General features: G+C 44.7%; 1 long non-coding RNA gene across 4 annotated transcripts in view; it reads right to left on the bottom strand.

Annotated features, from left to right (window-relative positions):
* The window catches only part of LOC140203183 (uncharacterized), a 102,696-nt gene that overhangs the window by 64,815 nt on the left and 13,082 nt on the right, over window positions 1-24,799 (bottom strand). For 3 of the 4 annotated variants that reach the window (XR_011887317.1, XR_011887319.1, XR_011887318.1), the window contains exon 2: window positions 4,736-4,909. This is a non-coding gene — a long non-coding RNA (uncharacterized lncRNA). The remainder of the gene's footprint in view (window positions 1-4,735; window positions 4,910-24,799) is intronic. The other variant, XR_011887320.1, reaches the window with a different exon arrangement.

Genomic DNA, 24,799 nt, shown 5'->3' with positions numbered 1-24,799 from the left:
ACATGGACCCTTTGATCTATTTTTCCCTATTGCAAAGTCAGTAAATCACTCTGGACACAGTCCAAGGAAACAGCTGTTCAGGAAGCATCCTATGTAGGTAAGTGGCAGATTGGAAGAAAGACCTGAACCTTGTTTAATTCGGTTTAATCCCACTGAAAGGGATCTCAGTAACAGCCCCACAAGCTTCAGGGAATTACTGCGCTTCACATATCAAACTTTCACACACAAAATGCGGGAGGAACTCAGCAGGTCCGCAGCATCTATGGAGGGAAATGGTTATTTGAATTACTGTCGCCTTCCTGTCAGCTTGAAACAGTCTGACCATTCTCCCCTGACCTCTCTCGTTGACAAGGGATTTTCACCCACAGAGCTGCCACTCACCAGAGGTTTTTTTTGCTTTTTCGCATCTCACTGGATGTTCTTTCTTTATTCACACCACACCATTCTCTGCAAACTACCATTAACTGAGGAGTCCATGGACCGTAGGTCGGACACCCCTGCTCTGGAGACTGCTGTGCATGAATGGCCATAGTCATGGTCATACTTCATTGATCCAGGGGGAAATTGGTTTTCGTTACAGTTGCACCATAAATAATAAATAGTAATAAAACCATAAATAGTTAAATAGTAATATGTAAATTATGCCAGATGGAAATAAGTCCAGGACCAGCCTATTGGCTCAGGGTGTCTGACCCTCCAAGGGAGGAGTTGTAAAGTTTGATGGCCACAGGCAGGAATGACTTCCTATGACGCTCTGTGTTGCATCTCGGTGGAATGAGTCTCTGGCTGAATATACTCCTGTGCCCAACCAGTACATTATGTAGTGGATGGGAGACATTGACCAAGATGGCATGCAACTTGGACAGCATCCTCTTTTCAGATACCACCGTCAGAGAGTCCAGTTCCATCCCCACAACATCACTGGCCTTACGAATGAGTTTGTTGATTCTGTTGGTGTCTGCTACCCTCAGCCTGCTGCCCCAGCACACAACAGCAAACATGATAGCACTGGCCACCACAGACTCGTAGAACATCCTCAGCATCGTCCGGCAGATGTTAAAGGACCTCAGTCTCCTCAGGAAATAGAGGCGGCTCTGACCCTTCTTGTAGACAGCCTCAGTGTTCTTTGACTAGTCCATTTTATTGTCAATTCGTATCCCCAGGTATTTGTAATCCTCCACCTAATGAGCTAATGAGCAGGAGTACAGGTGTACCTAATAAAGTGGCCACGAGTGTATTTATTTTTGATGTGCGGGAATATTGGTCAAGGCCAACATTTACTTCCCATCCCTAGCTATCCAGAAGAATTGGGGGGGGGGGGGAGGTGGAGAGTCATATTCCAGAATCACAGCTATCCTGCCAGTGAAGGTGTTGTTGGAGAGGGAATTCCAGGATCTAGTCCCACTGACTGTGGTGCAAAGGTGATATTTTCCAAGCCAATAGGACCAAGTCAATTCTCCAACTCAATACAACAGAACCTGAATCTGAATCAGTACGGTCTATGACTTGAAGTGGATCTTGCAAGGGTTGCTTCTCCCATGTACTTGTTGCACTAACCCTTTTTGGTGGCAGAGATTATTTCTGTGCTCTGTTGGAGTGTTTATTTACTGAGAGATACAGGGCTGAACAGGCTCTTCTGACCCAATGAACCAACCACCCAGCAACCCGCCTATGTGACGCTAGTCTAATCACAGAGCAATTTACAGTGACCAATTAACCTACTAGCCGGTACGTCATTGGACTGTGGGAGGAAACCGGAGAACCCGGAGGAAACCCACGCGATTAAACAAGGAGCGTACAAACCTCTCCAGACAGTGGTGGGAATTGAAACCTGATCGGTGATCTCTGGTGCTATAAAATGACTGCGCTAACTGCTAGGCTACACTGCTGCCTGACGTGTTATTCGTGTGTTTCTGTGATCGTTCTCAGCTCACAAGGGTTAAAAGTGGTTCCTATCACTCACCTGGTCCCAGACTCAACTTCATCAGCTTACTCTTGAACAAAATCGGGACAAAAGTCCAACTGGCAGGGCCTGCTGTGAGACCCCTCATTCCAGCAAAACTTGGACCATGGGTTTTAAGTTTTCACTGTATCGGGCCCTTCTTATTGTAAGACATTCACAAATTCTCACTTTCAACTAACACACAGCGAAGAGCTACTAACAAAATATCCACAGTGATAAATTCAAACATTTAGTAACAAGACCATTATCATAGATAATTTATTATCCCTCTCAAACCAATTTTCCTGCCTTCTCCCCATAACCTTTGACACACTGACTAATCAAGAACCTATCAACCTCCGCTTTAAGCATACCCAGTGACTTGCCCTCCACAGCTTTCAGTGGCAACGAGCTCCACAGACTCACCACCCTCTGGCTTCATTTCTGTTCTAAAGCAACACCCTTGCATTTTGAGGCTGTTTCTTCTGGTCCTAGGCTCTCCCACTATAGAGAACATCCTCTTCATGTTCACTCCATCTAATGTAGGCCTTTCAATATTGGATAGGTTTCGATGAGATCCCCCTCATCCTTCTAAACCCCAGCCAGCACAGGCCCAGAGCCTTGAAACGCTCCTCATATATTATTAACCCTTTCATTCCTGGGATCATTCTCATGGACCTCCTCCAGATACTCTCCAAAGCCAGCACAACCTGTCTTAGATAAGGGGCCCAAAATTTCCCATAACACTCCAAGTGTGGACTGACCAACGTCTCATAAAGCCTGAGGTAATGACAGATAATGCCTGTCATTCGGGCAAGTGATTCATTGTTCGATGCCTCTGAGATATTTTACTCACAATTGCAAAACTATGCAGGAATCACAGTGTGAGGAGGAACTCCCAGGGATTTGCTTTAATCTTATAGGACCTGTTTTCATGTAGATTAAACTTGAATAATCTGAACCCCCCTGCAGTTAGAGGATATACTCTTTGAAGTGTTGTAATACACACTGATCCAGCAACCACTTAGTAAAGACTCCTGGACCACACTGAGATTAGCTTTATTTGTCATATGTAGAGCTCTGTGCAAAAGTCTTCAGCTAATATATATAGCTAGAGTGCCTAAGACTTTGCACAGGACTGTAGTAAATTTATGTATTGCACTGTACAAACAAAAACAAATTTCATGACAAATTTTTGATATGGGTCTCTCTTCAAAGGCGGGAGGAGAAGATGGCAGCGCACCGGGCGTGCGCGGCTCTCCGGTGAAAAAATATCGTATCTGTTAATTAGGGGCTGTGGACAATTTCTGATTTGATGGAGACAGACGTGAAAGCACAGAGGAACATCTGGAGAAATTTCTGAAACGCCCATCCGCTGCTGTCGTTACTGTGTGGTCGGGACTTTCGGAGGGTAGGCCTCAAAATGCCCGGCCTTGCCTGCTTTTAGTGACCGAGAAAGAGGTCGAATCGTTCGGACAGGGATGGCGCTCAGTACTCGGTGTCGGAGAGCTGATCAGAGCTCGAAGTTTTCGGATGACTCAGAGTCAGATTGTAGTCGGCATGGCAGGGAGAGTTTTTCTTCCTTCTCCTGTCTGCATGAGAGGTGGGACATTTGAGAAACTTTGAACTTTACTGTGCTCATGGACTTCTTCATCAGGTTATAGTATTGTTGCACTGTTGTAACTGTATGTATAATTATGTGGTTTTGTCAGTTTTTTTAGTCTTGGTTTGTCCTGTGTTTTTGTGATATCACACCGGAGGAAATAATGTATCATTTCTTAATGCGTGCATTACTAAATGACAAATAAAGGGGACTACGTAACTTCATAATCTATTGTGGACTGAAAGTGGGAAGGGGTCAGGGAGAGGGGAATCATGGTTGGGGAAAGGGGAAAGGAGAGGGGAGGGAGCAGGAAGCACCAGAGAGACATTCTGTAATGATCAATAAACCAGTTGTTTGGAATCAAATGGCCTTGCCTGGTGTCTCAGGGCTGGGTGTCTCTTTACCCATACCACCTTCTGCCCTTGGCAGTCCTTCTCTGCCGCCTGTCCCACACGCCTCCTGTGGCGCTCCACCCTTGCCATTCCCAACATCCTTTGCTTCTGCCTGATTTACAAACTCAGTCACTGTTCCACGTTGAGAAATGCGTACTGTGCAAAAGTCTTAGGCACCCTGTTATGTATATGTGCCTAAAACTTTTGCATAGCACTGGAACATAAAGTGAAATGCATTGTTTGTGTCAACTACTAACTCAGTCCAAGGATGTGTAGGATGCAGATTGCAAGTGTTGTCATGTTTCTGGTACCAATATAGCATGCCTACAATTTACTAGCCCTAATTCATATATCTTTGGAATGTGGGATGAAACTTGAGCACCTGGAGGAAGTCCACGAAGATATTGGGTTTACTAACGTTGAAGTTCTAAACTCAAACAAAGAACTTAAGCCCTATCAGATATAGATAGCAACGGGTGGTCTCACTAAAAGGAGGCTATACTGTAGCCATCAAAGACTAGATCACTTCGCCGTTTGTCCTCCACGATGAGGTTAGCTGCCTATACCAACTATTTGAGCAGTGAGTCCCCCCTCCCTACCAAGGGGGAGATACTTCCAGCTAACAAAAAGTTCATTTATTTTTAGTGATACATGTTAAATCCAGACAAAGCTCTTAAAACACACTTAAGACTCGCAGAGGATTTCTATCTTAAAAACATTTCCAAATTACAAACAATTTCTTAAACACAAAGGATTTCCAAAACACCGGTATAATTTCTACGAGCTAAAAAGACATACCAACAAGTTGTTCATCGCAGAAATCAAAGGCAGAGGAATGGATTCTAGTCACCTTGTCTTTCTGTCATTCTTCTTGCTGTTCCTTGACCATTCCTAACAAGCTTGACAGCTCCCTGATATCTTTTTGTGATTTTTTTTTTCTGATACCTTCTCACACAGATGGTCTAAAGGTTTCTGGGGACAGAGATCACAAACACAGAAAATTAACATGGTGAAAGCTGAACCTCTGAGTACACAAGTCTTTCAACTATCGATAGATAAGCTATTTGATGTGTTAGGTGATAGTATCAATCTGGTCTACAAACTTCCTTGAACTAGTGCTGTCTGGTTTGATACAGACCAATTAACGCAACCCCATTGTCTTACACTGCATCACTTGAGCAGCCAGCCCCATGCTGTGCTCTATAGACATTGCCGTTTGTCTGAAAAACTGATCTTATAACTACAGACTGATTATTGCTTGCCATTTACATTAACAACTGAAGACTGGATCCTGTTTATGACAAGAAGCAAAACAAAGAATATTGGTAGAAAGCTCAACTTACTCAGAAACAACTCATTGATCTCTACAAGTGTCAGCTACTATGTTTGAAAGCCGAGCTTGGCAAAAAGGTCCAATGGTCCTGGGCAGTAAATATCCATCACACAGTTACAGGGAGAACATACAAACTCCATGCACGCCATGGGATTGAACACCGATCTTACGGCTGGCATTCTAAAATGTTATGCTACCTCAAAGCCCATGATGTTGTGCCGACGTTTTAAACTACTCCATGATCAATCTAACCCTTCACTACTACATAGCCCTCCATTTTTCTTTCATCCGTGTGCTTAGCTAAGAATCTCTTAAATGCCCCTAATGTATCTACCTCTACCAATACCCACAGCAGCTCATTCCACATACCCAACACTCTCTGTGTAAAAGAAATTAACTCTGATATCACCACCCCACCGCCCTGCACTTTCCTCCAATTGCCTTAAAATTATGCCCCCCTTGTATTAATCATTTCCTCTTGGGAAAAAGTTGCTGGCTGTGAACTCTATAAATGCCTTATCATCTTACACAGCTCTATCAAGTCACTCCTCATCCATTCCACTCCAAAGAGAAAAGCCCTAACTCGCTCATCCTATCCTCAGAAAGCATGCGCTCTAATCCAGACAGCATCCTGGTAAACCTCCTCTGCACCTTCTCTAAAGCTTCCGCATCCTTCCTATAAGTAGGTGACCAGAATTGAACATAATAGTTTTATTTCAGGTCTCCAGTATCTGTAGTCTTGTTTCGATCTGGAATGTTCAGTTCAAAGTACCTTTAATATCAAAGTACGTGTATGTCACTATATACAACCTTGAGATTCATTTTCTTGTGGGCATTCACAGTCGAACAAAACTCAATAGAATCAATGAAAAACTACACACAAAGATAGACAAATATAGGCATCCGTTAGTCTTGTGAGACCATGAATTTGCGCCTTGGAAGGTTTCCAGGGCGCAGGCCTGGGCAAGGTTGTATGGAAGACCGGCAGTTGCCCATGCTGCAAGTCTCCCCTCTCCACACCACCGATGTTGTCCAAGGGAAGGGCACTAGGGCCGACGTAGCTTGGCACCAGTGTTGTCACAGAGCAATGTGTGGTTAAGTGCCTTGCTCAAGGACACAACATGCTGCCTCAGCCAAGGCTCGAACAAGCGACCTTAAGATCACTAGACGAACGCCTTATCCACTTGACCACGCACCAACACGAACAACCGATGTGCAAAAGACAGCAAACTGTGCAAGTACAAAGAAAATAATAATAACAATTAGTAAATAAGTAACATATAATGTTGAGAACATGAGTTATAAAATCCTTGAAAGTGAGTCCATAGGTTGTGGAATTGACAGACATCATAATAAAGTCCAGCCAACACATTTGGGATGAAGACAACTGATCACTGTGGTGAAGAATGTGACTGTTTAGTTGAAAGAGTGACAGTGCGTGGCCATGGCCTATTACTCATTGGCACTGAGCATTTCTCAGCCAGCTTTGTGCATTCAGTGCTAGTCTACCAAATCAGAAACTGTAATCATCTGAACATTTTCCTTTGAATTTCCAACAAAGGCACCTTGAAAGGAATTGTGATTAATCTCAATAAGAGTGATCAAAGGACTGATGTGGATGATCGCATAGAGATTTCAGTCAAATGCACATAAACAGCAAGACTGTTCCTGGACCAGCTTCACTCGCCTCAGCGACTCGTGGCTGCGGACTTGCTTTCAGGGACTCTGTGGTTTGATCTTTAACGTCACTTGTTTGCTTTTTGTTATTTGTGTGACTTGATCTCTTTTTTTGCACATTCAGTATTTGATCATCTTTGTTTTGTGGCTGCCTGCAAGAAGATGATTGTCAAGATTTATACTGTATGCATAATTTGATAATACATGTACTTTGAACTGAACTTTTTGATAACTTCCCACAAGACAGATCTCTTTGTCTCTCTAGGCTGGATTGTTACTGTGGTGAGATTTGGTCCAGGCGTATGAATCGATACACCACAGCTGTCACCGACTCCATCAAGACCTGTGTGGATGAGTGTATGCCTTCAAAATCATACCAGTCATACCCAAACTTAAAGGTGTGGATGAACCAGGAGATCCGTAGTCTGCTGAGGGCTAGATCTGTGGACCGGTGATCCAGAACTATACAAGAAGCCAAGGTACGACCTATGGAAGGCTATTTTAAGAGTGAAAAGCAATTCCAATTGAGGTTAGAGATGGATTTAGATGCATGCCAGCTCTGGCAGGGTTTCCAGGACATTATGTTTAGCATCATGAATGGCAGTGATGTTTCACTCCCAGCTGAACTCAACGCCTTTCATGCACGCTTTGAAAGGGAGAATAAAATTACACCTGTGTGAATACTTGCAGTATCTGGTGACCCTGTGACCTCTGCCTCAGATGCCAACATCAAGAACGTCTTTCAAGAGAGTGAATCTCTGCAGGGTTTCAGGCCCTGATGTTGTACCTGGCAGGGCTCTGAAAACCCGTGCCAACCAAATGACTGGAGTGTTCAAGGACATCTTCAATCTTCAAAAGGGAAACAATCACACCAGTGCCAAGAAGAGCAGAGTGAGCTGCACCAAGGATTGTCACCCAGTGGCACTCACATCTACTGTGATGAGGTGTTTCAACAGACTGCTCATGGTCAGAATCCAACCCACACCCACACTTCCACTGGCAGATTGTAACTAAACTCGCACCACTATCTGAGTGAAGAGGTTCCCCCTCATGATCCCCTGAGACATTTCACCTTTCACCCTTAACCTGTGGCCTTTAGCTTTAGTTTCACACAATGCCTGTGGAAAAAGCCTGCTTGCTTCATAATTTTGTCTATCGCAATCAAATCTCCCCCCAATTCTTCTGCGCTCCAAAGAGTGAAATCCTAACTTATTCAACCTTTCCCTATAACTCAGGCCCTCCAGTCTCGGCAATTTATAGTAATTTGTCATGTATTGCTGCTGCAAAACAATGGAGCTCATGGCCTACATCAGTGATAACAAATCTGATTCTTATTCTACAGCACGCTATGTTGGCATTGGAGGTGTGGCAACACTCGCGGGCTACCCCCAGCACATCCTCACCAATTTGATTTGACGCAAGTGACACATTTCACTGTATGCTTCGATGTACACATGGCAAATAAAGCTAATCTTTAAAATGTCAGCGATAATATCAAAAACTTACCCCTTAGCTCCCTTGTAGAACTCCTTTATTTCACCTGAAACCACTCCTCTTGTTTTTGATAATCACCACCCCAGTAAAAGAGAGTCCGGAAGAAAGCTTTTGGTTTGCTGGCCTTTATTAAACAGAGCATTGAGTATAGGAGGTAGGATATAATGTTGAAATTGTATAAGGCATTGGTAAGGCCAAATCTGGAATATTGTGTACAGTTCTGCTCACCGAATTATAGGAAAGATGTCAATAAAATTGAGAGAGTATAGAGGAGGTTTACTAAAATGTTGCCTGGGTTTCATCTCCTAAGTTACAGAGAAAGGTTGAACAAGTTAGGTCTTTATTCTTTGGAGCGTAGAAGGTTGAGCAGAGACTTGATAGAGGTGTTTAAAATTATGAGGGGGATTGATAGAGTTGACGTGGTTCGGCTTTTTCCATTGAGAGCGGGGAAGATTCAAACAAGAGGACATGAGTTGAGAGTTAGAGGAAAAAGTTTAGGGGTAACATGAGGGGGAACTTCTCTACTCAGAGAGTGGTGGCTGTGTGGAATGAGCTTCCAGCAGAAGTGGTTGAGGCAGGTTCTATGTTGTCGTTTAAAGTTAAATTGGATAGATATATGGACAGGAAAGGAACGGAGGATTATGGGCTGAGTGCAGGTTGGTGGGACTAGGAGAGAGTAAGAGTTTGGCACAGACTAGAAGGGCCGGGATGGGCTGTTTCCATGCTGTAATTGTTATATGGTTATATGACTACTTACCCTGTCTATACAACTTATGTAGCTCTATTAACTTGAAACAATCTGAAAAAACTCTAATACAACCTCAGATTATATTTCCTTGTTGCTCTCCCAACTTGCATTAGTGTTTTATGTTTATTTTGTCATGCAAATTATGTATGAAGAAGAAGAAAGCCCTTAACTCCAAGTGGAGTCATCGGGTCGCCGTCATGACAGCGTTTTTTTAGTAGGCTTTCTTATTTTTAAGAGGCCAAGTTGCTAGCTCGATGCTCAACCCAGCACGGATGGAAAGCGTGCAAGGGAGCCGGCTGGATTTGAACTCAGGAGCCTTCGCTCCGAAGTCCAGCCCTGATGCCACCTTGCCATCAGCTGGCAAATTATGTATGATTTATGTTAATTTAAGTTTATATTTAGCTATGTTCATTATGTTTGTAATGTACTATGCCTCTGCTGCAAAAACTAATTCTCTTGGTATTTATACCCTGCATCATGGCAATATCCTTGAACTTGCGACCTAAGAAGTTATGAAACTGAGCAGTGAATTTGAGAACTGTGGGCCCTGGAGAACTTTGACAAGGTCCCGCTCTGGGAGAGTCCCAGGACAAATTGGTGAGTGCCGACTATTGCAGCTGAAGTTTGCTGGGAATTCCCAGCAAAGCCCAAGTTGGAAGGTTCTAGGAACATGCCAAGAGCCAACTGTTCGCCTGTAAGAGGAGCCGTCACTGCTTGCTCACTGGCTGTGTTCTGAAGGCACCCCTATTCAGTTTGTGGTTTTATTAAAGGATTGCCATTGTACAGGATAGTGTGTGATGCATTGGCCTCTTTCCAGGTGCTCCCACCTCCCTGTGAACTCTGCTGAAATAGTGTTCTGTGGTTACCACAATGTCTCATCAACTCCACCTCTGGTTTTGAGCCAAGCTCTGGTTTGGGGATGAAAGCCTTTTCTACCTGAGTTTGAGATGATGTTTACCAGGTTCTGACACGAGTTCCCCATCACCACTGAACAGCAACACCCTGTGACCCCCTCCCCGCCCTACCTCCACCTAGATCCAAACCATAAGTCTTTGGAATGCAGGAGGAAACCGGCGCAGCCTGAGGAAATGTGCAGCGTTACAGGCAGTGGCAGGAATTGAACCCAGCTGCTGATCACTGGCGCTATAAAGCCACTGCGTTAACTGGTACGCTCCCATGTTGCCCTATCTGGAACTCACTGTTGGTGGTATTTGATACAATCACTGTGTTTAAGAGGCATTTAAAAATTAAAGGCATCCGTTAGTCTTGCGAGACCACGGATCTGCGCCTGGAAAGTCTTCACTCTCCAAGGCGCAGGCCTGGGCAAGGTTGTATGGAAGACAGGCAGTTGCCCATGCTGCAAGTCTCCCCTCTCCACGACACCAATGTTGTCCAAGGGAAGGGCATTAGGACCCATACAGCTTGGCAGCAGTGTCGTCGCAGAGCAATGTACAGTTAAGCGCCTTGCTCAAGGACACAACACGCTGCCTCGGCTGGGGCTCGAACTCACGACCTTCAGGTCGCTAGTCCAATGCCTTAACCACTTGGCCACATGTCCACCATTTAAAAAGACAAGGCATAATACATGGGTTCAATTCCCACTCATGCCTATAGGGGGTTTGTCTGTGACGGAGGATGAGAGGTGACCTGATAGAGGTGTATAAGATGATGAGAGGCATTAATTATGTGAATAGCCAGAGGCTTTTTCCCAGGGCAGAAATCGCTAACATGAGAGGGCATACAGTATTTTTAAGGTGCTTGGGAGTAGGTACGGAGAGGATGCCAGGAGTAAGTTTTTCACACACAGAGCGGTGGGTGAGCAGAATGCACTGCTGGCAGCGGTGATGGAGGCGGATACAATAGGGTCTTTTAATGGAGACCACGGAGCTTAGAAAATTAGAGGGCTATGCAGCAGGGTAGTTCTAGGCAGTTTCTAGAGTAGGTTACATGGTTGGCACAACGTTGTGGGCCAAAGAGCCTGTAATGTGCTGTAGATTTCTATGTTCTATGTCCCAAACGTGAGGAAATCTGCAGATGCTGGAAATGCGAGCAACTACCACAGAATGCTGGAGGAACTCAGCTGGCTGGCCGGGCAGCATTTATGGAAAAGAGTAAGTAGTCGACGAGCCACATGCACATCGGAGCAGACAGAGAAATGCATCATTTGTGTCAACAGCCAACACACCCAAAGATATGCTGGGGCCAGCCCACAAGTGTCGGCACACATTCGAGCCCTGGCATAGCAGGCTCAGCAGAACAACACAGAACCACAGGACACAAGGAGCAACAGAACAATAACAGCAAAACAAACCCCTTTTCCATGAGGCAAGATGAAAGCAAGGTATGCGGTGGAAATATATCCTTCCTTCCAAAAGGAAAACAGGTACATGGATAGGAAAAGTTTAGGAAGGAAGTGGGCCAAATGTAGATAAGTGGGACACACTTGAGTAGACATCATTGTCAGTATGAGCTAGTTGGGTTATAGAGTCATAGAGTACTACAGCACAGCAACAGGCCCTTCAGCCCATCTAGTCCATGCTAAACTGTTCACAAGCCAATGTGCATTGACCAGCACCCGGACCATTGTCCTCCATATTCCTCCCATCCATGTAACTACACCTCTCTTATATGTTCCAATTGAACCCACACCAACCACTTCTGCAGGCAGCTTGTCCCGCACTCCCACCACCCTCTGAGTGAAGAAGTTCCCCCTGGGGTGCCCCTTAAATATTTCACCCTTAACCCATGGCCTCTAGTGCTAGTCTCAACCAGCCTCAGTGGAAAAAGCCTGCTTGCATTTACCCTATCTATCCCCTCATAATTTTGTATACCTCTATCAAATCTCTCCTCATTCTCCTATACTTTGGGAAATAAAGTCCTCAGCTATTCAAACTTCCCCTATAACTCGGGTCTTCAAATCTTGGCAACATCTTTGTAAATTTTCTCTGCACTCATTCAAACATATTGATATATTTTCCATCAGTGGGTGACCAAAACTGCACACAATATTCCAAATGAAGTCTCAGCAACATGTTACAACATAACATCCCGATTTCTGTACTCAATACTTTGATTTATGAAGGCCGATGTGCCAGAAGTTTTCCTTATCACCCTTCTGGCCTTTCAAGCTGCACTGCCCACAATTTAACCCGCACCAACCACTTCCGACTTAACTCTAGCCTAATCACGGGACAATTTACAATGACCAATTACCCTACCGACCGGCATGTCTTTGGACTGTGGGAGGAAACCCATGCTGTCACGGGGAGAGCAGACAAACTCTTTATAGACAGCATTGGGAATTGAAGCCGGGTCTCTGGTATTGTAAAGTGTTGTGCTAACCACTATGCTACCCGATATAAGAATGTTTTCAGCAGTGCTCTGTGCAGATATGGCAAAACCTCCCCACGTGTACTCCGATTAAGGCAAATCTTCTATTTGCCATGAAGTACAGTTATTACCCCTCAACCATCAGGCTCTTGAACCAGAGGGGATAACTTCACCTGCTTAGCACCCCCGATCAGGGTCACGTGATCAGGTGGTGGGTGGTCGTACGAGCAGCCGGTGCAGATCACAAGTCCTGGTTATGCGACCACTGACACCAGGCAGGCAATCTCTGAAGAGTAATGATAATGGCTGGGGTCACCAAACTTCTAAAGACAGTGCTCAGAAGAAGGCAATGGCAAACCACTCCTGTAGACAAATCTGTCACGAAAATTCATGGTTATTGACCATGATCACCCATGTCATACAACTCGACACACAATGATGAGATGGAGTGAACATGCAGAGGATGTCTCCAGTCTAGCACCAGGAGGCACAGCCTCAGAAGATAAGTGTGTCCCTTTAGAACAGAGGTGAGGAGGAATTTCTTTAGCCAGAGGGTGGTGAATCTGTTGAATTTATTGCCACAGACAGCTGTGGAGGCCAAGTCATTGGGTATATTTACAACAGAGTTCAGTAAGCATTTAATTAGCTAGGGTGTCAAAGGTCTGGTGAGAATGGGGTTGAGATGGAAAATAAATCAGTTATGATCGTATGACAGAGTAGACCCGATGGGCCGAATGGCCTACTTCTAGTCCTATGACTTCTGATACTATGGTGTAATTTCACCAGCTATGACAGTGATGATAATTCTGATTCTGATACTAAAGTAGATGACCACCAGGGAAGGGCAGGCTAATGAATGTACTCTCTCTCTCACCAGCAATGCCGTGATGGCTTAATGCTTCAAAGCCGAGAAGCAGAAGAGAACCACAGCATGGGGATTAGGATGCCAACACTCAGCTTGTATTTCACCCTCTCTACAGCAACTGTTGAAAGCAACTTGGTCTGAAGCTCTTTAAAGCCTCCCCTTTTCAATGGAAGCTAATTTTATTGCTGTCTCCTTGGCCATTTGCTCTTGCAGAGAGTCACGCTCGCTTGCACACCAGTTTTACGCTTCAGGTGAACAGTGTATCGAAAGTCAGGGCAGAAATGACAAGAGGCCATTAAATCCGGGTGCTTCTCTTGAAGTGATGCTGCAACGCTTGTGGCAATGTCTTGCGTATGCAGATGAAGATTAACCAATTGCAGCTGATGTGACTGTAGAACAGAAGGAGGCCATTTGGCCCCTGGCCCATCCTATCCCTTTGAAAAGATTCCGACTTTTCCTGCACCTGCAGTACGTAAAAAATGCTGGAGGAACTCAGCAGGTCAGGCAGCATCAATGGAGAGGAATAAACAGTCAATGTTTCGGGCCAAGACCTTCCATCGGGACTGGAAAGGAAGGGGGAAGAAGTCAGAATGAGAACGTGGGAAGAAGAGGAAAGAGTGCAAGCTGGCAGGTGATAGGTGAGAGCAGGTAAGTTGGAAGGTGGGGTGGGTGGAGCTGCAGGTATGAAGCAAGAAGTTGGAAGGTGATAGGTGGAAGAGGTGAAAAGCTGAAGAAGGAATCTGATAGGAGAGGAGAGTAGACCAAGGGAGAAAAGGAAGGAGGAAGGGGCACTCAAGAGTGGTGATGAGCAGGTGAGAAGAGAAGGGGTATTTGCCTTTCAAACTGGTAAATTGGAAAATTGGTTTATTATTGTCACAAACGCCAAGATATAATGAAAATCTTGATTTGCATTTCCATTCATAGAGGTCAAGACATTACAACAGTGCAAGGTAAAACAATACCAAGAGTGTAGAATAGTGTCACAGCTACAGAGAAAAATCAGTGCCGGTAGACACAAGGTGCAAGGCCATAACAAGATAGATTGTGAGGTTCGGAGTTCATCTCAACATTCCAGGGAACGGTTTAATAGTCTTATAACTGTGGGATAGTAGCTGTTCTGGAGCCTGGTGGTACATACTTCCATCTTTTGTATCTTCTGTCCAGTGGGAGAGGAGAGGAGAGAGAAGGTCTGGGGTGGATTGGGTCTTTGATTAAACACAAAAGGTTCTGTAAATGTTAGTGATGCATGTAAAGTGCTGGAGGAGCTTAGTAAGCTAGGCAGCATCTATGGAGACTTCAAAATTCAAAGTTCAAAGTAAATTTATTATCGGAGTACGTATATGTCACCAAATACTGTACAACCCTAAGGTTGATTTTCTTGTAGACATACTCAATAAATCTATGGAATAATAACCGTAGCAAAATCAATGATAAACTGCCCAACTTGGGTGTTAACCAGAGTGCAGAAGATGACAAACTGTAAAAATACAAAAAGAGAGAAATAATAATAATAATAAATAAATAAACAATAAATACCAAGAACATGAGGTGAAGTCTTTGAAAGTGAGTCTGCTGGTTGTGGGAAAATTTCAATGATGGAACAAATGAAGTTGAGGGCATTTATCCCCTCTGATTCAAGAGTCTGATGGTTGAGAGGTAATAACTGTTCCTGAACCTGGTGGAGTGAGTCCTGATGTCCCTGTACCTTTTTCCTGATTGCAGCAATGAGAGGAGAGCATAACCTGGGTGATGGGGGTCCCGGGTGATGGATGCTGCTTTCCTGCAACAGTGTTTCATGTAGATATGCTCAGTGGTTGGAAGGGCTTTACTCGTGATGGAGTGGGCTGTGTTGACTACTTTTTGTAGGATTTCCTGTTCAAGGGCATTGGTGTTTCCATACCAGGCTGTAACGCAGCCAGTCAGTATACTTTCTTTACAAGAAAGAACATGAATAGAACAAAGAAAAACAATGTGCACTGTAGTGCAAAGTGATCAAACTGATCACTCTGCTGTCGGAGAGGGGCGACTGCCTTTTTATCGCTGCTGGGATCACTCACTGCCAGAGAGGGAACGGCCTGCCACTGTGCCCGGTGAATGTTACCCAGGTTTTCTGCGTTTCAGATATGGACTTGGACTGTAGACTTTTTTTCCCAGTCTTATACATCTTTATATTATGTGTTTTCCACCTGATCTTTCTTGTTTCTTTGTGTACAGGGGTGGGGGTTGATGTGCTTATTCTGTTTTTGTTTGTTTTTTGTCTGGGGGAGGAATGAATTGGGGGCTGATGATTATGCTGCCATCCTTTTCTTTCTTGGTCTTGTGGCTATCTGGAGAAGAAGAATTTCAGTGTTGTATACTTTGATAATAAATGAACCTTTGAAGTGATCACAGTGTTTCTAAACTGCGCTGATTACAATTGTGTCAGTCAAGAACAGAGTGGTTGAAAGGAAGAAGCTGTACTTGAACCTGGTTACACACATCAAAGTTGCTGGTGAACGCAGCAGGCCAGGCAGCATCTCTAGGAAGAGGTACAGTCGACGTTTGGGGCCGAGACCCTTCGTCAGGACTTGAACCTGGTGGTGTGGGACTTCAGGCTTCTGTACCTCCTGCCTGACGGGTACAGGGGACTGCAGATGCCGGAATTAGGACAGGTGGAGCTTTTCAACAATTTCACTCCTTCCACACGCTGTTCGACCTGCAAAGTTCCTCCAGTGATTTGTTTGTAAAACCTAACCATAACCTGGTCAGACCACACTTGGAGTATTGTGTTCAGACTGAGTGCACAGACAACACCCTTTTTCCCAGGGCAGAAACAGCTAATACAAGTGGACATAACTTTCAGGTGATGGGAGAAAAATAAGGGTGGAATGTCAGAGGTCGTTTTTTTTTTAACACAGAGAGTTGGAGGTGTATGAAAAGCACCACCAGGGGTAGAGACAGATACATTAGGGACATTTAAGAGACCCTTCGATAGATACATAGATGAAAGAAAAACTATGAGGCTATTGAGAGGGAAAGATTAGATTGATCTTGGAGTAGATTAAAAGGTCAGCACAAGATTGTGGGACAAAGGGCGTGTTCTGTGCTGTACCGTTCTACGTTCTATATCTGGCCATTAATCAACAGTAAGCCTGAGAGATAATCTGTGAGGGTACAAATACTGTATTTACTGTATCTGGTTAAGATGGCGCCAGTTGATATCCTCCAGATAGCTCACGAAAATATATTTTTTACTTCCTTTACATCTATTTTTCACCTTAAACGCGTTTCTGTGATCGGATTAGAGCCTGCAATTTGCCATCTGGAAATTGTTTGCGTGACCCAAAGCTTGGCTGTCTCCGAGAAGATTCCGGGAAGTGAGTGCGTACTCGGATGGCCTCGATGCGAAGAAATCGCGAGTCACTGTTCAACTCCATTTCACCGTATAAAGTTTCCATTGATCGTCGGTTAAAGTGTTGAGGAAGATTGAGACATCGAGGCGAGTGCGGAAGGCGAGCGGGAGTTTCTGCACCGACTGCCTGCCTTTTGATCGCTGCCGGAGAAGGAGACTGTGAGCGGCCTATCGCTGTGTGACTCGGCGTTGTAGGTGGGTAGACCTCTCTGCCTCGTGTGCTGTCCCTCTCTTGTGATAGATCTAGGTGATATCATAGGATGGTATCGTGGTTCTGCATCTTGGAATTGGACTACTGTACTGCGTTTATGGACTGTGGACTTATTTCAGACTTCTAATTTTTGTATTCTGTGTTTGTTTATCACCTGTTCCTTTTCTGTTTTGTTGTGTGGGGGAGGGGGCTTGGGGGTTGATGTTCTGGTAGTTTTTTGTGCGGGGGAGGGGTTGCTTGGGGGTCGATGCTCCTGTTCTGTTCTGTGTTGGGGGAGGGGGTTTGGGGGTTGATGTTCTGGTAGTTTTTTGTGCGGGGGAGGGGTTGTTTGGGGGTCGATGCTCCTGTTCTGTTCTGTGTGGTGGGGAGGGGGTTTTGGGTGGTTGAAGATCAGGATGCTGTTCTTTTTTTGTATGGCGAAGGGGTCACTGATGTTTCTCTCTGAATGACTTTCATGCTCTTTCTTTGTTTTGTGGCTATCTGGAGAAGACAAATTTCAGAGTTGTATATGGATACATGCTTTGATAATCAATGCACCTTTAAACCTTTGAACCTTACTGACCATGAATAATATCCCATTATACGGGAGGGGCAGAGCTACAATGGCGCTTAACAGCGACTACTTCGAGCTCATCTGCAGAAACAGCTCAATTTCTACCTTTGATGTCTCTCTTTTTCCTTTTCAAGATTGATGGGGTTCTGTCAGACACTCTGTCCTAGAGTTACACTCAGACTTTGGCTCTTTGTGGTGGTGGGACCCGCTCTCGGGGGCTCACGACTGGCCGTTTTCCGATACCCTAAGGATGCAGCCTAGAAGGCAAGCGCACTTTGGGGTTTCAAGGCTTCACGGTCCTGTGGAAAAGCCAACCCTACATTGGTGCTGACGGCACAGAAGTGTCATGGAGAAAGTAGAACTTCGGGAACACCGGACCGGCAGTTAGGGGCTCTGTACTCAGCGAATTGCGCGCTATATCTCGCTCTCTCTCTCATCGGAGGGGGAGAGTTTGCTGTCGATTCTCAAGTCGGAGGACTCTTGGGAGATAAAGCAATGCAGCAGACATTACCATCAAAAGTCAGAGAGATAGTTTGTTTATGTCTTCCCTCTCACTGTGTCCCTTTACTGGGGAGAGGGAGAGCCTGTGGTATGTCGAATTGTCAAGGTGAACAATTAGTTTTTGTGGTACAGAAGATCATGGTCTCTCTGGAGGACTTTGCTATTGCTTGTTTGGTAGGCGGAGGATGCTGATGTTTATTTGTTGAAGTAAGTGGGGAGGACGAAGTAGGGGGGCTTTGGTCTTCTAACATTTTTACTGTCACTCATTCTTTTTGGCACTCTTCTGTTTCCGTGGATGTCTGCGAAGAACAGAAATTTCAGGTTGTATATTGTACACATTTCTCTGATATTCAATGGAACTATCGAGCTGCTGAATATCCCTGGATTAGCGGGCATGAGCTACAACGAGAGGTTGGACAAACTTGGGTTGTTTTCTCTGGAGCCCTGGAGGCTAAGGGCAGATCTACTATAGATGTATGTCGGAGGAGGAGAAGATGGTGGCACGACGGCAGCGCACACGGCCACTTCGGTGGTGATGTCTGTTATCTGTCAAGTAGGGTGCCGTGCACAATCCTGATTTGATGGAGACGGACGTGGGAGTACAGAGGAACATCTGGAAAATTTCTGAAATGCCCGCTTCGCTGCCGCTGCTACTGTGTGGTAACCGGAATCTCCGGAGCAGAAGGCCCCGAAATCCTCGGCTTTGCATGTTTCAGCGGCCGGGGAGAGGTCAAAGGCGCTCGGCAGAGGATGGCACTCGGGAGGCTATATCGGAGGGGCTGGTTGGAAGCTGGAAGTTTTCAGACGGATGGACTCAGTGTCGGCTGTGGTCGGCTGCTTCCAAGTCATCGGCAAGTTGACGGTGCCTGGAGGTTTATGGCAGGGAGTTTCTCCCTTTTGCCGCCTGCTATCGGGGACTCGGGAGTCGATCGACACGGGGAATTTTGAGACTTTTTTTTACCATGCCCATGGTTTGTTCTTCATCAAATTATGGTATTGCTTTGCACTGCTGTAACTATATGTTATAATTATGTGGTTCTGTCAGTGTTAGTCTTTGGTTTGTCCTGTTTTCTGTGATGTCACTCCGGAGAAACATTGTATCATTTCTTAATGCATGTATGCATTTCTAAGTGACAATAAAAGAGGACTGAGTGTTCTCATAATCTATAAGATTATGAGAGGTAGAGATAGAGTAGACAAACAATATTTTTATCCCTCTTTTTAAGGTGAGAGAGGGTAATTTCAAAGGAGATGCGAGGACAAGGATTTTTACGTAGAGAGTGGTGGGTGCCTGCAAAGTGCTGCCTGGGGTGGTGGTAGAGAGACTTTCAACAGATATTTTAATAGGCACATGAATGTGAGGAAAATGGAAGGATACGGACATTGCGTGGGCAGAAGAAATTAGTTAGCCATTTGATTACTAATTTAATTAGTTCAGCACAACACTGTGGGTCAAAGGGCCTGTTCCTGTTCTATGTTCTAGAAGTCACACACTTTGAGATTAGAAGTTGCGTGCACTCGTGGGCAAGGGTCTGGCAGATGGAGTACAACGTTGGTAAAAGCGAGGTCGGCCAGTTTGGAAGGAAAAATGGAAGAGCAGATTATTGCTTAAATGGCAAAAAATTGCAGCATGCTGCCATGCAGAGGGACTTGGGAGTGCTTCTTCATGAATCACAAAAGGTTAGTTTGCAGGTGCACCAGGCTATCAAGAAGGTAAATGGGATGTTGGCCTTCATTGTTAGAGGGATTGAATTTAAGAGCAGGGAGGTTATGCTGCAACCATACAAGGTACTATGAGGCCTCACCTGGAGTACTGTGTGCGGTTTTGGTCTCCTTATTTGAGGAAGGATATACTGGCTTTGGAGACGGTGCAGAGGAGGTTCACCAGGTTGATTCCAAGGTGAGGGGGGTTAGACTATGAGGAGAGATTGAGTCATCTGGGACCATACTTGCTGGAATTCAGAATAAGAGGAGATCTTATAGACACATATGAAATTATGAAAGAGATAGATAAGATAGAGGCAGGAAAGTTGTTTCCACTGATTGGTCAGACTAGAACTAAGGGACATGGCCTCAAGATTCAGGGGAGCAGATTTCGGATGGGGATTTAACGAATTTCACGACACATACTAGAGATAATAAACCTGAGTCTGATTCTGAGATGAGGAGGAACTGCTTTTCCCAGAGGCTGGTGAATCTGTGGAATTCTCTGCCCAATGAAGCGGTGGAGGCTACCTCAGTAAATATATTTAAGACAAGGTGGGATAGATTTTTGCATAGTAGGGGAATTAAGGGTTATGGGGAAAAGGCAGGTAGGTGGAGATGTCCATGGTTAGATCAGCCGTGAATGGCAGAGCAGGCTCAAAGGGCCAGATGGCCTACTCCCGCTCCTATTTCCTAGGTTCTTATGTTCTTATGATACCTTTCCAAAGTTCTCTGCTGGAAAGTCAAGTTCAAGGCTAAGCCTATGCAATATTTCATTTCCACTCAGTGCAAGCATCCTATAACCCAGCAGAGCAGCATAAAAACTAGTTCTTCACTGGCTGAGTATAAAGCTGTAAGAGATTGCCGTACAGCTTTAGAAGGGAAAGGGTTAAAAAGGAGCTGGCATTTGCAGAAGCCAGCAATTTCATGTCTGTCATCGATTCTATACTTTCAGCAGTGTTTAAGAAGTTGACAGTTCAGGCCATCACCTGCTTTGAGCAGGAACTAAATGTAATTAATATATCTCACATCAAAGGGAGCTCAGAGAATTAATATTCACCTGTCTGCTCATGTCATTAGTTCCCATAAGTGATAACATGACTCCTGATTGTCCTTCCTGGTTCTTTCTTTGTCTAGGAAACCAAAAGCCTTGACGGCGTTGAGGGAGTGAAGATTAAAACATTGCGTGCAGCTTGTCAGGGGACACTGACAGGGGTAAAAATGTCTCTCTCAAACTTAATGCCCCTGAACTTTCCTTTGATGAAGTGGTGTTCAGTGCACGGAACAAAAGCCTCCCTCCAAAAACCTCCGCTTCAGAGGATGATGCTGCGAAAAGGCAAGTCAGTGTTGTCCAAGAGTTAACGCATCAGTCTTTTTCAAGGGTGATTGTAGAAAACCCCAGATCTAATCTAAGAACAAGGGAGAAGTTGCAGCAGGCAAGTGTAAGCGTATATCACTGGCTTTTATTTAACAAGCTTCACTGCAAAGCCGATAAATAATATGGGTTAACTACTTCTCTGCTAAAAACCTCTAGCACTCACTTGGATGAATAGCTGAAGATGTAAATTCCTCAGCACCCTTTGATTACTACTGTGACCCGAAACAAGTGGAACTGCATGAAGAACATTTATTAAACCTTATCCTAAATTCCTCAGCCAGAACACAATGTTGAATAGCAAGACGAAGGTGGAGATGGGCCTCATTCATCACGAATAATCACATGGAACTTTGATGGGGTCATGTTATGTGGGGGTTTTTTTTGGAAGAAATTCTATGCTCATCTGGGTGAGGAATGTTCAGCTTCTTCGTCTGTTCACTACCTGGTCTTAACTTTAAAGGAAGCCGGATCTCTTCACATTCTTGCGGTGTTTTCCTGCCAATGAAATATTTCTGAAGGGTAGTCACTGTAACATAGCATACAACGGCAGACAGCTCCCTCAAATAGTAATTCGTGAAGTTGATTGAAAGATCAACTGGATGCCTTAAGGAGGCTGCATTCATCATTAAGGACTAATACTGGGGGGCGGCGGGGGTATAATTTTAAGGAGATTGAAGGACAGTATAGGGGGGAGAGGTAAGTTTTTTACAGAGAGTAGTGGCTGTATGGAACACCCTGCCGGGGTGGTGGTAGAGTCAGATACATTAAGGACATTTAAGAAACTCATGAATAGGCACATGGATGATAGAAAAATGGAGGTGTCTGAGGGAGGGAAGAGATTGAATGTAGAGTAAGACCATAAGATATAGGAGCAGAATTAGGCCATTTGGCCCATCGAGTCTGCTCCACCATTTCATCGTGGCTAATCCAATTTTCCTCAACTGTTTCCTGAGTAGATGGTTTTGCTCTTCCCGCCAAGCCAATCCCATGTACCCCCTCCATTTCATTGGCTAACATTGTATTATTAACGCTTGACTTCCCCTCAGATGCAACATCAAACATTCGTTCAAGCGCGGGCAGGTGTCCCTCCCCCTTTAAGAACACCATGCTTAGGGCAACAACGTACAACACACAACCCAACACGATCGGACAGCAACAAAGAGAAGACTAGTTCTCGTCTTTTCCTGCCAATTAGTACTTCTAATACTGACGGCTTACTAGGCATTAATTTTGAAGCTAATAATATGTATTAATTCGGGTATAATCACAATTTAATTCCAAGATCTACAAGAACTGACAACTCCCATTTTGCAAGAATCCCTTTGAAAAACCCAATATTAAGGGTGTAATTATGAGGGCCATAATTAAGCTCATGCCAATGTAATTTAAAATATCCCAAACAACCACAAATAAAAGCAGTGATTGTCTGCCTTCGTAGGGAGGTATATCGATGAGATTAGAGATCAAGATAAGATTTAAGATTGATTTTATCGTCACAGGTACATCAGAACATTGAAACGTTAAGTGGAGAGCGTCAAAGACCAACACAGTCCGAGGATGTGTTGGGGGCAGCCTGTAAGTTTCATTATGCATCCTGCGCCAGCATAGAATATCCATATCCTACTAAGCCTAATCTGCACGTCTTTGGAATATGCAAGGATACAGATCGCCTGGAGGAAACCTATGTAGTCACAGGGAGAATGTACAAACTCCTTACATACAGCGGTGAGAAATGAACTCAGATCACTGATTGCTGGCATTCTAAAGCATCGCGCAAACAGCTACGCTACTGTTCCGCCAGTGTGTACAAGATCCCATTACATTCTGTTAGGAAGAATGGAAGATTGATCAACAAAGTTAACACAACTGGAAGATGAGAAGTTATCACACTGTTTCCTTCTCCACGGATGCTGCTCAGCGCATTGCGTATTCCCAGCACTTTCTACTCTTACCTAACCAAAACAAATCACAATATAATTCCAGTAAGTTGTGATCCGACCACTCAGAAATCCCAAGTGGTTTAGCAGGGTTGAGAACTTAAAATTCCTTGGAGTGAACATCACCAATAATTTGCCATTGTCCAACCACACTTAACGTTCAAAGTAAGTTTTATTATCAAAGTACATACATGTCACCATATACAACCCTGAGATTCATCTTCAATAAGTTATGGAATAATAACCATAACAGAATAAATAAAAGACTACTCCACAAGAATGCAGAAGACAACAAACTTTGCAAATGCAAAAAGAGGAAACAATAATAATAATAATAAATAAATAAGCAAAAAAATATTGAGAACATGAGATGATGAGTCCTTGAAAGTGAGTCCATTGGCTGTAGGAACACTTCAGTGATGGGATGAGGGTATTTGTGTAAAGTTTTTCCTTTGGTTCAGGAGCCTGATGGTTGAGGGCTGATAACAGTTCCTGAGCCAGGTGATATGAGTCCTGAAGCTCCTGTCCCTTATTCTTGATGGTACACACCATAGCCAGGAAAGCTCATCCAAGCATTTACTTCCCCAGAAGACAAGAAATCTGTCATGGCCCCTTTGATCCACAAAAACTTGTAGTGATGAACCTTAGAAAGCATCTTATCCAAATGCATAACAGCTTGGCAGCAGGACTGCTAGAAACTGCGGGGAGTTTTGGACACAGTTCAGCACATCACGGAAACCAGCCTCCCCTCTGTGGACTCTGCCTGCACTTCTTGCCGATTCAGTAAAGGAGCCAGCTACCCGCCTGTGCAGTCTCTCTTCTTCCCTCACCCACTGGACAGAAGATTCAAAACCCTGAGAGCATATACCACCTGGCTCAAGAACAGCTTCTACCCCACTACTGTAGGACTATTGGACGGCTCCCTAGGATAATAAAATAGACTCCTGACCTCACTGTGCACCTTGCATTTTATATCTAATTGTACACAGGCTGGATGGAAAGCGAGGTGTCTCCCAGTGGAGGTTGGTTGTAGGGGATTTGCAGCCTGTTCCTTAGTTAGTGCCTTCAGCATTTTGGGCATCGAGGGAGAGAGGAAGAGGAGAGCCATCCGCAGTACCACCGATGCGGCAGAGAGGGCCTCGAGATGGTTGTGGCTCAAGAGAGGGGAGCCATGGAGTCATAAGTAGCTAGCCATCTGGACACAAGCTGGGGTCTGATCAGCCCCGGCTGGGTCACCTGGAGGAGGTTGTATGATGTTGAAAGACCCAAAACACCTAGTGATTCCAGGAGCATCACTGAAGATGTGTCCAGAACCATCAGTAGATGTATGTACACAGCAGTACTTTATCTTCTTTGTCCCTGTGACACTGTATTCTGCATTCTGAATATAGAACACAGAACACTACAGCACAGGAAGAGAACATTCTGCCTAAAGGTCTGTCTGAACGCAATGCCAAATTATACTTCATCTCTTCAGCCTGCACATGATCCTTATCCCTCCATTCCCTGCATATTGTGTCTATCTAACAGCCTCTAAATACCTCCATAGCATCTGCTTCCACCACCACTATTGACTGCCCACCCCAGACATCCACCATTGGGTGTAAAAAAACTTGCCCCTCCCCCCCCCCACAACCAACCCATTAGACCATAAGACAAAGGAGCAGAAGTCGGCCATTCGGCCCATCAAGTCTGCTCTGCCATTTTATCATGAGCTGATCCATTCTCCCATTTAGTCCC

This window comes from Mobula birostris, chromosome 9 (assembly GCF_030028105.1).
Source record: "Mobula birostris isolate sMobBir1 chromosome 9, sMobBir1.hap1, whole genome shotgun sequence".
In the NCBI taxonomy this organism is placed as follows: domain Eukaryota; kingdom Metazoa; phylum Chordata; class Chondrichthyes; order Myliobatiformes; family Myliobatidae; genus Mobula; species Mobula birostris.
This window is presented reverse-complemented; position numbering and strand designations above follow the sequence as displayed.